The sequence below is a fragment of the Prionailurus bengalensis genome, chromosome F2, assembly GCF_016509475.1.
Source record: "Prionailurus bengalensis isolate Pbe53 chromosome F2, Fcat_Pben_1.1_paternal_pri, whole genome shotgun sequence".
NCBI lineage: Eukaryota > Metazoa > Chordata > Mammalia > Carnivora > Felidae > Prionailurus > Prionailurus bengalensis.
Window position 1 is genome coordinate 1924660 of NC_057353.1, and position 10388 is coordinate 1935047.

Genomic DNA, 10388 nt, shown 5'->3' on the forward strand with positions numbered 1-10388 from the left:
GTGTGAGGACCACGGCTGGCACTGCTGTACGGTATATAGGAAAGTTGTTAAGGGGGTAAATCCTAAGACTTTTCATCATAAGGAGAATTTTTCTCTTTTCTTTTCTTTTCTTTTTATTGTGACCACATGAGAAGACAGATGTTAGCTGAACCTACCGTGATGACGATTTCACCATATATGTAAAGTAAACGCTCACCTCAAGCTGTAAGTCTTAAACATATACAGTGATGCATGTCAATTATTTTTCAGTAAAACTGGGAGGAAAGAAAGAGCTCCCGTATCTTTTTAATTTTTTTTTTAATTTTTTGAGCTTGCATCTCAGTGTTTTACTGAGACCAGTGTTGGCACAGATGAGGCACACAGAATCCAGCTGAATTCCCTAGAAGCCATCCACAAGGTTTTCCTCGGAGCCGTCATCACTGTAGACAATCCTGACCATCTTGACCTAGTGACAACCCTTAAGGCTGTTCCGGACAGCGGGGCAGCCCCAGACAGACTTACCAGTGGCAGATTCCAGCACCGGCCATTTGCCTGCAATGCTGACTTTGAGCTGTACCGACTCCCCCGGGCCCACTGAGCCCAGCAACCGCCTGATCTGCTGGCTCCACCTTTTCCTAGATAAGGAAGGCACAGTTTCTGGATGGGTCCATGGAGAGGCCAATGGTGTTTCCAAAGGCAGAGAAGGTCCCACAGAAGAGGGGGGGCATCATGTCCTCTCTGTACACACACAGTATTCCCCTTCTGAGGGGCTCTGTGTTCAGGAAATGAGTCCCACCTGGGGAAAGGACCCTTGCATTCATGGTTCCTGTCTGGATCAAAGTCCCTGACCCCATCGCAATTCTTGTCTGGATCGAGGTATCTATCCCCATTGCAGTCCCTGTCTGGATCACGGTCCCTGTCCCCAATGTGGTTCATCTCCAGATCATGGTCACTGTCCCCATCGTGCTTCCTGTCCCTATCGCAGTCCCTGTCTGGACCATGGTTCCTGTCCCCATCGTGGTCCCTGTCCAGATCGAGGTCCCTGTCCCCATTGTGGCCCCTCTCCAGATCATGGTCACTGTCCCTATTACAGTTCCTGTCCAGATCATGGTCACTGTCCCCATCGCAGTCTCTGTCCCGGTTCCACTCACGACTAGGGTCCTGGCTGAGGCTTCGAGGTGGGGAGGCTGAGGAGCGGCCCCACCACACTTTTCAGAACCGCAGTCAAAGCTTCAAGGGGGACTTCACCAGCCCCTGGGCCCTGTGCCTCTTCCCCATTTGGCCCCAGTTCCCAAACCCAGTCACTGGAAGACACAGAACTCACACAGAGGTTTCCTCTGCGGGTGTGTGCACGACTCCTGCAGATCACTGTTGCAGATATGCAACTTTGGAACAGCTGGTAAGTGGCCACTGGCCCCTTCTCAGGGTCCTTTAACTTCCCTCGAGGGTTGGAGAGTGCTGGAAGCCCGGGTTCTTGAGCTGCCAGCTCCCAACTTCAGCAGCCACTTTGCTGGTCCTGCTGCAGTGGCCCTGTCCACCACGCTGCTTGGACAGTGAGCCTGGGACACCGCCTCGACTGGCTGTGCTGCTGCTACTTGGCTTCGTCAGAGCCAGCGATGCCTTTTTCTTCCTCTTGAATTTGCTGAATTTGTTCTGCAGAGCTGCCCCCTCCTTGCTCAGCTGGGGGTATCACCAACCTGGTGGCTCCCCAGGGGGCGGTACCAGGGGTCCCGTGGGCTCGGGCAGTGCCCGTGTGGGCCAGGAGCTCCTGAATCTTAAGGATCTTCCGGTGACATGTAGTGGCAAAGGCCTCCGCAGTCTTGGAGATGCCAAAGGCACCACTACCCCTCGATTTCCACACCACCCAGAGTAAAGCAATGTAGAAAAGGAAGCTTGCTCTTCTGACGGTTTCTAGTCATCACTGTAGAGAAGAAAATGGCCTGTGTAATGCATAGTCCAGATTCAAACTAGACTGCAGAATCTAAGGCCAGGGAAATCACTGGAGACTTGGGTATTATTATTGGAGAAATTCTTTTGCATGAGGTATGGTGTGAAGAGTCATTTAATATTTGCAAATGTGTTGCCATTTTATAATTTCATCATCCTTTTCTTGTTTGTTTGTTTTTTTTTTTTTTTTTGTCCATGGAGAGGTTTTAAGCTACTTGTGCATCAAGATATATAATTCAAAATTAAGTGGAAAAAAACCCCTATCTTTTGGTATCTGTATACAAAGAAAGATCATCACTAAGTATTAACCTTTAGAGTATTTGTATGGAAAAAAATACATGTTATAAAGAACAAAAGTAGACCTGAGTTGAGATTTTTCCCATTAGGTGAATAATATGTTAAACGTAGGGTGAACATGATGTCAGGATGGACACGGTGGTCTGTTTTTATAGAAAATGAAAGTATAGCACAACTTCCTTTTTAATGATTTGCAGAGACAGAAGTTCGGTTTGTATTATCTTGAGCTTTGACAGTATTACTGCTTTGGGGGGGGGGGTTATGATTTAATCCATGTCACATGTGACTGTGTGGAAACATGACATGTGAAAACAGTCTGTTGAAGCACTTTGGTATGGCTCTGTGCTGTCGCTTATTATCAGCACTTTACAGAGAGCTCACGTTCAAGGTGATCAGCGGAATGGAGGACAACCTCCAAACTTCTAATACCTGCTGGGAATTATGCTAGTCTAAAATTTCAGGAAATCCCTGAAAATTTTTCTCAGAATTAGAATGGAGATAAGAAGAAGGGATATGGTGATAATGATCGTAGATTTCTCATGAAGTTAGCTTTGCTCCTCCTAATAAAAAAATGCTCGTAAGGAGCTGGCTGTCTCAGATCAGCAGGGTTTCCACGTTAACATGGAGGCACCTTTGAAGGTTAAGGGTTACACACAGGGATTGCCAAACCCCCAAGCCCCCTGTTCTGTTTATATAGGTCCTTGGCGGGATAGTCAGTTCTGTTTCATAACTAATAATACCCCCCACCCCCCACCCCCACAAAAAAAGAACTACATTACTGTGCAAAAACAACAGTCCTGTAAAAAATACTGATAGCAATAGGAATCTTCAGAAAACAGATTTTATTTCTTTCAAGTAATAACTGGGAGTGGTTGTGTATGTATCATTCATTTCCGAGCCCTTTTCTCAAATCAAAATTCAGATTTAGAGACATATCTCCCAGATGGGATGAACATTCAGCAGGTGTCAAAAACTCTCCATTATACTGAAGTCTCAAACTATGATGGTAAAACCTCCCACGGAGGGTTTTTTTGTTTGTCTGTCTGTTTGTTTTGCTTTTACAATTAGGATTTTTAACATGTTTGTCTCTGGCGCAGATCTGTTTTAACAAGGTAAGAAAATATTTCTCAAGCAAATCCAAATATTCACCAATCTGATGGGAAAATGTAAGGGTTAACTAAACCTTCTCCATTTGTGTCTGAGGCAAAGCTTTGGTACATAATTAGTTTTTCTTTAAAATGTTTCCTAGAGAGAATTTTCTCATCCTCCAGCATCCTTCTCCAGCTTGTGTGGGAGGGCAACGTGGCCTTCGGGCGAATCCTCCCCACCGCTCTGTGCTCCACGGGGCGGGAGCCAGGAGACCACAGGCAGGTGTCGGGCTCACCCCCTGCCTTTGGTGGTGTCCCAAACTCCACAAGGTACAGAAGTCCAGGAAAAAATGTGAGATCAGCCACCCAAGTCGAATGGAAAATTTCAGGATGTTAGAAAATGTGGGGACAGCTGATGGCTGAGGTCATGGCTCAGAATGATTTTTTGGTTTACCTGTTTACCCAATGCATTTCATCCATTCCAAAAGAAAAAAAAAAAAAGAAAGAAAGAAAAGAAAAAGGAAATGAAAACTCACAAGAAGAAAAAAAAACGGTTGTTAATCTATTTTGACATGCAGGATAATGAGTATCTTTTTGTAAAATTTATATTCATGGATTTAGCACGATCTGTGTGAGCCATATGACAAATCTCTCTAGAGTTTTTTGATTTTTTTCTCTTTGTTCTTTGTGTCATTTCTCAGAAATTACTTGAGTGTATATATTTGTAAGGAAATCAAAGCCATTATAGAGCTAGAATTAGACTAATAGATGAATATTTAAATTCATTTGAGATTTTTTTTTCAGAGAGGCAGACACCCCTCATTTGGTTGATATGCTTTGCGTCTATGCCTTAGGGTTTTCAAAGAGGTTGCTGAGGGCTCCTGGAGGAAATGGAAGAATGTCAGGAGAGGGTTCTCCATTGAATTTTTGGTCTACACAGAGAGAAACAGAGAGAGGATATGGAATTTATTCCACTTGGCTTCATTTTTGGAAACTTGACCCAATAAATGCTGGTCCCTTTCTTCTTTACATTCTCCACTTCTCATGGGCCCCATTGAATTTGCGCCTCTCCACCATGCCAGGCCCTACTCAGCACTGTCACCCTGCAGAAAGTAGTCAAATAGGTCATGTGGATATTCTCCCCAAGGGTCTTCCCCCAGTGAGTGTGTTTCAAGGGAATGAGGGGAAATGCCAGGGGCTGGCAGTCTAGAATATATGACAATGTCCTTGACCTAAAGATTCCATGTGGTGTTAAATCCGTTAGTGTAAGATCTCCCTGGAGTCTTCCTATGTTAAAGTAAACTTTGAGACTGCTTGTGGCGGGGTGGGGGGTGGGGTGGGGAGGTTAGTATACACCATGTGACAGAATTCTGACCAAAAAAATCTTTGGGAAACATCTGAAAAGATTCATATTTTCTGGAGCACAGTTTGGAAACCGGAGCCAGGCACTGATTTTCAAACTTGCTCAATGAGTGCCTTGGAGGAAGTTTGAACAGAAGCAAAGAGGCAGAATTCAGGCCTGTTTCAAGAAGAGTCTTTCTTACTCATTTCTTTTATATATCTGGCTTTTCAGTGACTAAGGTTTTCTTTGAAGAAAGGTCTCCTTGACCAAAAAAAAAAAAAAAAAAAAGATTCTAGAAATATTTGTGGATGTTCAAGACTGAATCTCAATGTCAGCTATTTTTTCCCCCTGGCTTTGCTACTCCTCAGACTTTCTTATGGTATTTTTGGAATGAAACCACATATTCAAACTTGAGTATGAAATCCAAAAGCCAAAAATGTCTGATATTTTTTCCCACAAGTGCGTTAGAACCATGAGCAAATGAAAGGACTCCTCTTAGTGGGAGATCACTGTGGTGGCTCAACAGAAGGAAAGAAAGACGAGGGCAGTTCTGTTGATTTATGTATAAATTCCTCATGTAGTTCATTAGCTGGACACTCTCAGCGGAGCACCAGGCTGTCCTGGGCAGAGGCTGTAAGTCCCTGAATTCACCACAATAGTCGCCTGCAGGATAAGGACGCTGCATTCCACGGGCTTGTTCCATGGACTTCCACAAAACTGCAGCACTGTGTGTGTAGATAAGGGAGGCCCATTAGAAATTGTGATTTTTAATCACAGGCCCAAGAAGACGAGCAATCAAATTTGAAATAGAAAAAAAAAATGATTCTTGAATATCAGCTTGTGACCTTATATTTATACTGCATTTTCCTAAATTTCCAGATCAAATACATGCATTATTAAGCACAAGTCTAAATTATTATTTAGATTTAGTAGGTGAAAAAACAATAGAGGCTGATAAATGGGCCTGGTTAGGGTCCCGTGGCCGTATTTGGCCCCTACTGTCCACAGCTCAAGATCTCCCAGGAGCCCCCTCACTGGGCTGGGGCAAGCATATTTGGAAGGGTACTTAAGGAAACCCCTGGTAGAATGCTGTAAAATCAGTTTCCTGACTGCTGGTGGGTTTTTTTTCCTCTTTCTTTTTCCTTTTTCTAGTTTTTTTTTCTTTTTTAGTTACATACTCTATAACTTGCTCTGGGCAAAATTCTCTCATCGGGCTGTGGGATAAATTCAAAATGAGTAGCAGAAATGACAACTTATCTTTATTTCAACATGGAAATGTGGTTTCTCCAGATGTTTCTAATGTTCCAAATAGGGATTTTCAAAGGCTGAACATTGCATCAAGGCTGCCAGCCTGAAGGACTGTACACAATCATGTTGCTTCTGTGTGTGTGTGTGTTGGGGGGGGGGGTGTTCTGTCTGTCTGTCTCTCTCTCACACGCACAGAGCACGCATACACATCGTAAATGTAGACAGTAACATAAATCAATGCGTAAATAAAGATCCATCCGAAATGAATCACCATTTTTCTTCTTTGACATAGTGACTGATCACAATTAGACACAGATAATAGGCAACTGCCTTATTGGTAGAGCTGTTAAGGGTATGAAAGGGCCTTAAACAACCCAGAGCATTGAGTGGTGGCTGAGTCACTCTGAAGGGTGGTTTCCAAGACCGCAAGAAATCAGGAAGGCAACCTACAAGAAACATCGAAAGCACACACCACACCATAGGAAAATCCCATCTATGTCCCCCTCCTCAACATACAGGGGAGAGAAAAAAGGGAGAGAGAGATGCGCGGAGAGAGAGAAAGACAGAAACACCGAGACAAAGAAGTTTCACAAAGTTGGAAATATGGTTTTTGTTAGAATCACTGGTATTGCTGTTTTAATCGCGCCTTTAACTTTTCTCTGGGGAGAGGTGGAACCAGTGGCCGGAGCATAAGGATTTGAAAAATGCATTAATGTAGTGACGCTTTGCCTAACTGCTGCCGAGGAAGGGCTATCTGAGTGTGCGTAGATATGCAACGCAACGCATTGTTTCAGCTTTGAGGTGCTTTATGATACCTTTAAATGTTTACAGTGAGACGTGAAGTTATCCCCACAACCGGCTAGGTCGTGTCTACTTTGGGTCATTCATTCAATGAAAATGTTCTGTTTATCTTTTCGGTCCTGGGATTGTGCAAGGCACTGGGAGGGTAAGAGCATCACGTGATCTCTGAGTCTGCATTTACATTTAGAATTCATAGTCCAGTGAGGAGCTAGGCACATAGGCAAACAATTGTAGCACACATTATGTATGACGTGCAGTGAAATAGACATAAGAAACTCGATGTAGGTCTGGGAAAGTCAGGGAGGCTTCTTAGGGGAGGTAGCAGTTGAATGAGATTCTAAGAATATGTGGGAGTTAGGTAGACAGATCGGCACAGTATGTATAAAAATGTAGTTGGCTTGGGAAACTAGAAATTGTTCCGTATTTCTGGAGTATGCAAATATATAAAACAGAACAAATTATTTATTTATTGAGGGAATCAACAAAAGCTTACAGGTTTGAGTTCATATCTTAACATGTACGGACGTCGCCTTGAGTATCATGTGCTAAGAAAGCATTTTTGTTTAAGTTACTCTATTGTGCTAGATTAGAAAGATAGAAATATACATTTGCTGTATTACAAAGAGAGAAAGCCAAAGCTCTGTTTGGTGACTTTTCTGCCATCTTTCATCATGGCTGAAAGAGGGTGGGATATTTGCATGAAGGCGATGCAAAGGCCTGATTGCTTATCCACTAATATTACGTTTCCCTTGGAGTTAAGCCAGTGGGCCCCAAATTCTCCCATATTAATTTTGCCTCCTTCATCAAGACTCAGCCTAGAGCCACAGCCATCCCATATATTCTTACTCAGAGAGGCTGAGGTTTGGTCAGAATTATTTGAGAGTCTACACAATCCCCAAATAGGCACTTTCTGAATTTGTAAGACCCATCGATCCTTCCCACCCTTTCTGCGTGTGCTGAGGCATGAATAGCCCACCGGGGAACCGAGTATTTAATGTGGCTAATGAATTGGCCATAGTGTTTTTGTGGTAGACAAGTCAGCTTCTTGGGTTCTCCTTGCATATATTTAGGAAAAAGTTATTTGTAATAGGAAAAAATTAAACAGAACACCAGAAACATCATCTCTTACCTTCCTCATAGTCTTCTGAGTGTTTACCTATTACCTGACCAAATATAGTCTTGTGATTACTAGATATAAGAAGGCCAAGAAGAACAATGTGGACGTTTTGATACAGCTTACTGAGGTTTTCTTTTTTTTTTTTTTTTTTTCTGATGCCCTCCATAGGTGAATTAGGTGAATTAAATTGGGGTTTGGATCCCATTCTCTGTTTGCTGGGATCTATGGTTGCTGGATCCAAAAGCCCAGGTAATTGTTTTATTTCTTCTTTATTTTCATATTTTTGTTTGTTATGGAAAAGAGAGTAAATAAAACTTGGCACCTTATTAAATACAAGTTTACATTTTTCTCTTTCCTTTTGTAAGTGATAAGGGTTGGTACTTTGGTCCTTCACTGGGTTAAATGGGCTCATTTATGGGAAAGGGCCAAGGTGGGCTTCCTGCCAATGTTCAGCTCAATATTTTTTAAGTTTATTTATTTATTTTGAGAGAGAGACAGACAGAGACAGAGAGAGAGAAAGAGAGAGAGAGCCTGAGCAGGGGAGGACCAGAGAGAGAGAGGGAGGGAGAGAGGGAGAAACCTTAGCAGTCTCTGCACTACCAGCATGGAGCCCCACGTAGGGCTAGAACCGTGAGATGATGACCTCAGCCAAATCGAGAGTTTGCTGCTTAACTGACTGAGCTTAACTGACTGACTGGGGCCCAGGCGCCCCACAGTTCAACTTTTTTTGTTTGTCTTTAAGTATTTTTAAATTTGGTGCTATTTTAAATTGAGTTAATACAAAGGTATTGAGGAGTCTATGTTTAGAAACTAACCCGATTACTGTGCAGACTGGCTCTCGAGAGCTATGACGTCTGCGTGTTTGAGTCACACACATAGGTGGTAAAGAGCTTTCATAACAAAACCTACATGCTCAGCACTAATGGGACACCATCTTCCAAACCCAGCTCCCACTCAGGTAGACCAAAACCCTGTCTATGTTCCATTTAAACGCTAAATACTATTTTCAAGAAAATGCCTCAGTTTGGTTTAGAATTTATATTTTTCAATTTCCTGGATTAAGAATTTTAGACACCAAGTGATTTAGAATTTTAAGTGCTGTAATTCACACAGGGATGGACTTATGTCTTATGAAGAGCAAGAGGCTATTACTGCATTTTAAAAGTTCTTAAATGTGATCTTTTGATCTCACGTGACGTTCAGTGTGACAATTTTGAAGGGTCTGCTTGACTAGGGAGAAGGACTGTGGTCCATAGGTGACATGTAATCCATTCTCTGGAAGGCAAATGTCTCAGAGAAGCAGGTTGAGACCAGTCGCACCACCCATGCCTCCTCTTGGCTTGGGTTTTCTGGCACCTAAATAAATAAGGACGTTCTCATTCTTGTGGATGACCCCTGGCAGCCAAGCACTAATTTCACTTTCAACAAAAGTGTCTATATGTTCTAGTAATTTGTTGCCCTTGTTTAGCGTCTGGTCACAAGGGAGAATTTTGACAGGCAGAGTCCAGGGGTGTCAGAGGCAATTGCATTTACCAAGACAAAAGTGAAAATCCTATTTCTAATCTTCCTTTTCAACTGGGCTTCAAAATCTTTTTCTTCTGCATGTCATTTGAACCCTCCTGATTGAGTGAAAGTTATTTTGGTTTTTCAAATTACTTGGTCTTTGATATAGACCCAGATGATAGGTAAAGGATATAGGGAGAGAACAAGACTTTGGGCATCGGATGTAAGGTAAGCAAAGTATTTTGTCCTGTGATTTTTTACTTTTTTTTTCTGATTTCAGAAGTAATTTATGATTACTTATAAGTATGTGTGTTATATCAATGCATCATATAGAGGGTGACGTTTTCAAAAATCTTTCCGAACTCATTGGATGATGAAGCACTTCGTGAACATTTTAGTGGCTTGTAAATATGAGAAACATCATTCTGACTTTTTTCAGCTTTTTGCATGGTTCTAGGTGAGACAGCAAAGCTTATGGGCATGCTGCCTATATGCTTTAATCCATTATGATAACATGGTTGATTCTCTGATCATACCCACCACAGGGGATTTTCTATTAACTCGTGCTGGGGGGTGGGGTAGGTGAGAGGGACCGCCAGTGGAAGGAATGTGTCTTTCTGGTAGGCAAAGACAAAATAATAAAATGGATGAGTATGTATAGATTGCAAGCTGGTTTTAGCTTTAAGAAAACAAGAATATACCGAGGGGCACCCGGGTGGCTCAGTAGGCTAGGCATCCGATTCTCGATTTCTGCTGAGGTCATGATCTCATGGTTTGTGAGATTGACCCTGCATGGGGTGCCATGCTGGGCATGGATTCTCTCTCTCGCTCTCTCTCTCTCTCTCTCTCTCGCTCTCTCCTCCTGCCCCTCCCCCACCTCGAAGAAAGGAAACAAATATTGAGCTCCGCAGTGTGCACCCCTGTGACGTGTGCTTATCATAGATTCGTTTAGTATCTTTGCCAGCACCTGGACTCGGGATTGTCCCCAGTATACACCAGATGAGACTGAACACAGCTCTCCCCACTGACAACCTAGGCGACAAAACTGCACCTCGAATCCGGATCA

The 10388-nt window shown here is 42.9% G+C and overlaps 1 pseudogene; it reads right to left on the reverse strand.

Annotated features, from left to right (window-relative positions):
• Positions 1-335: 335 nt before the first annotated feature.
• On the reverse strand, positions 336-7840 carry LOC122496126 (annotated as a pseudogene).
• Positions 7841-10388: the final 2548 nt, after the last annotated feature.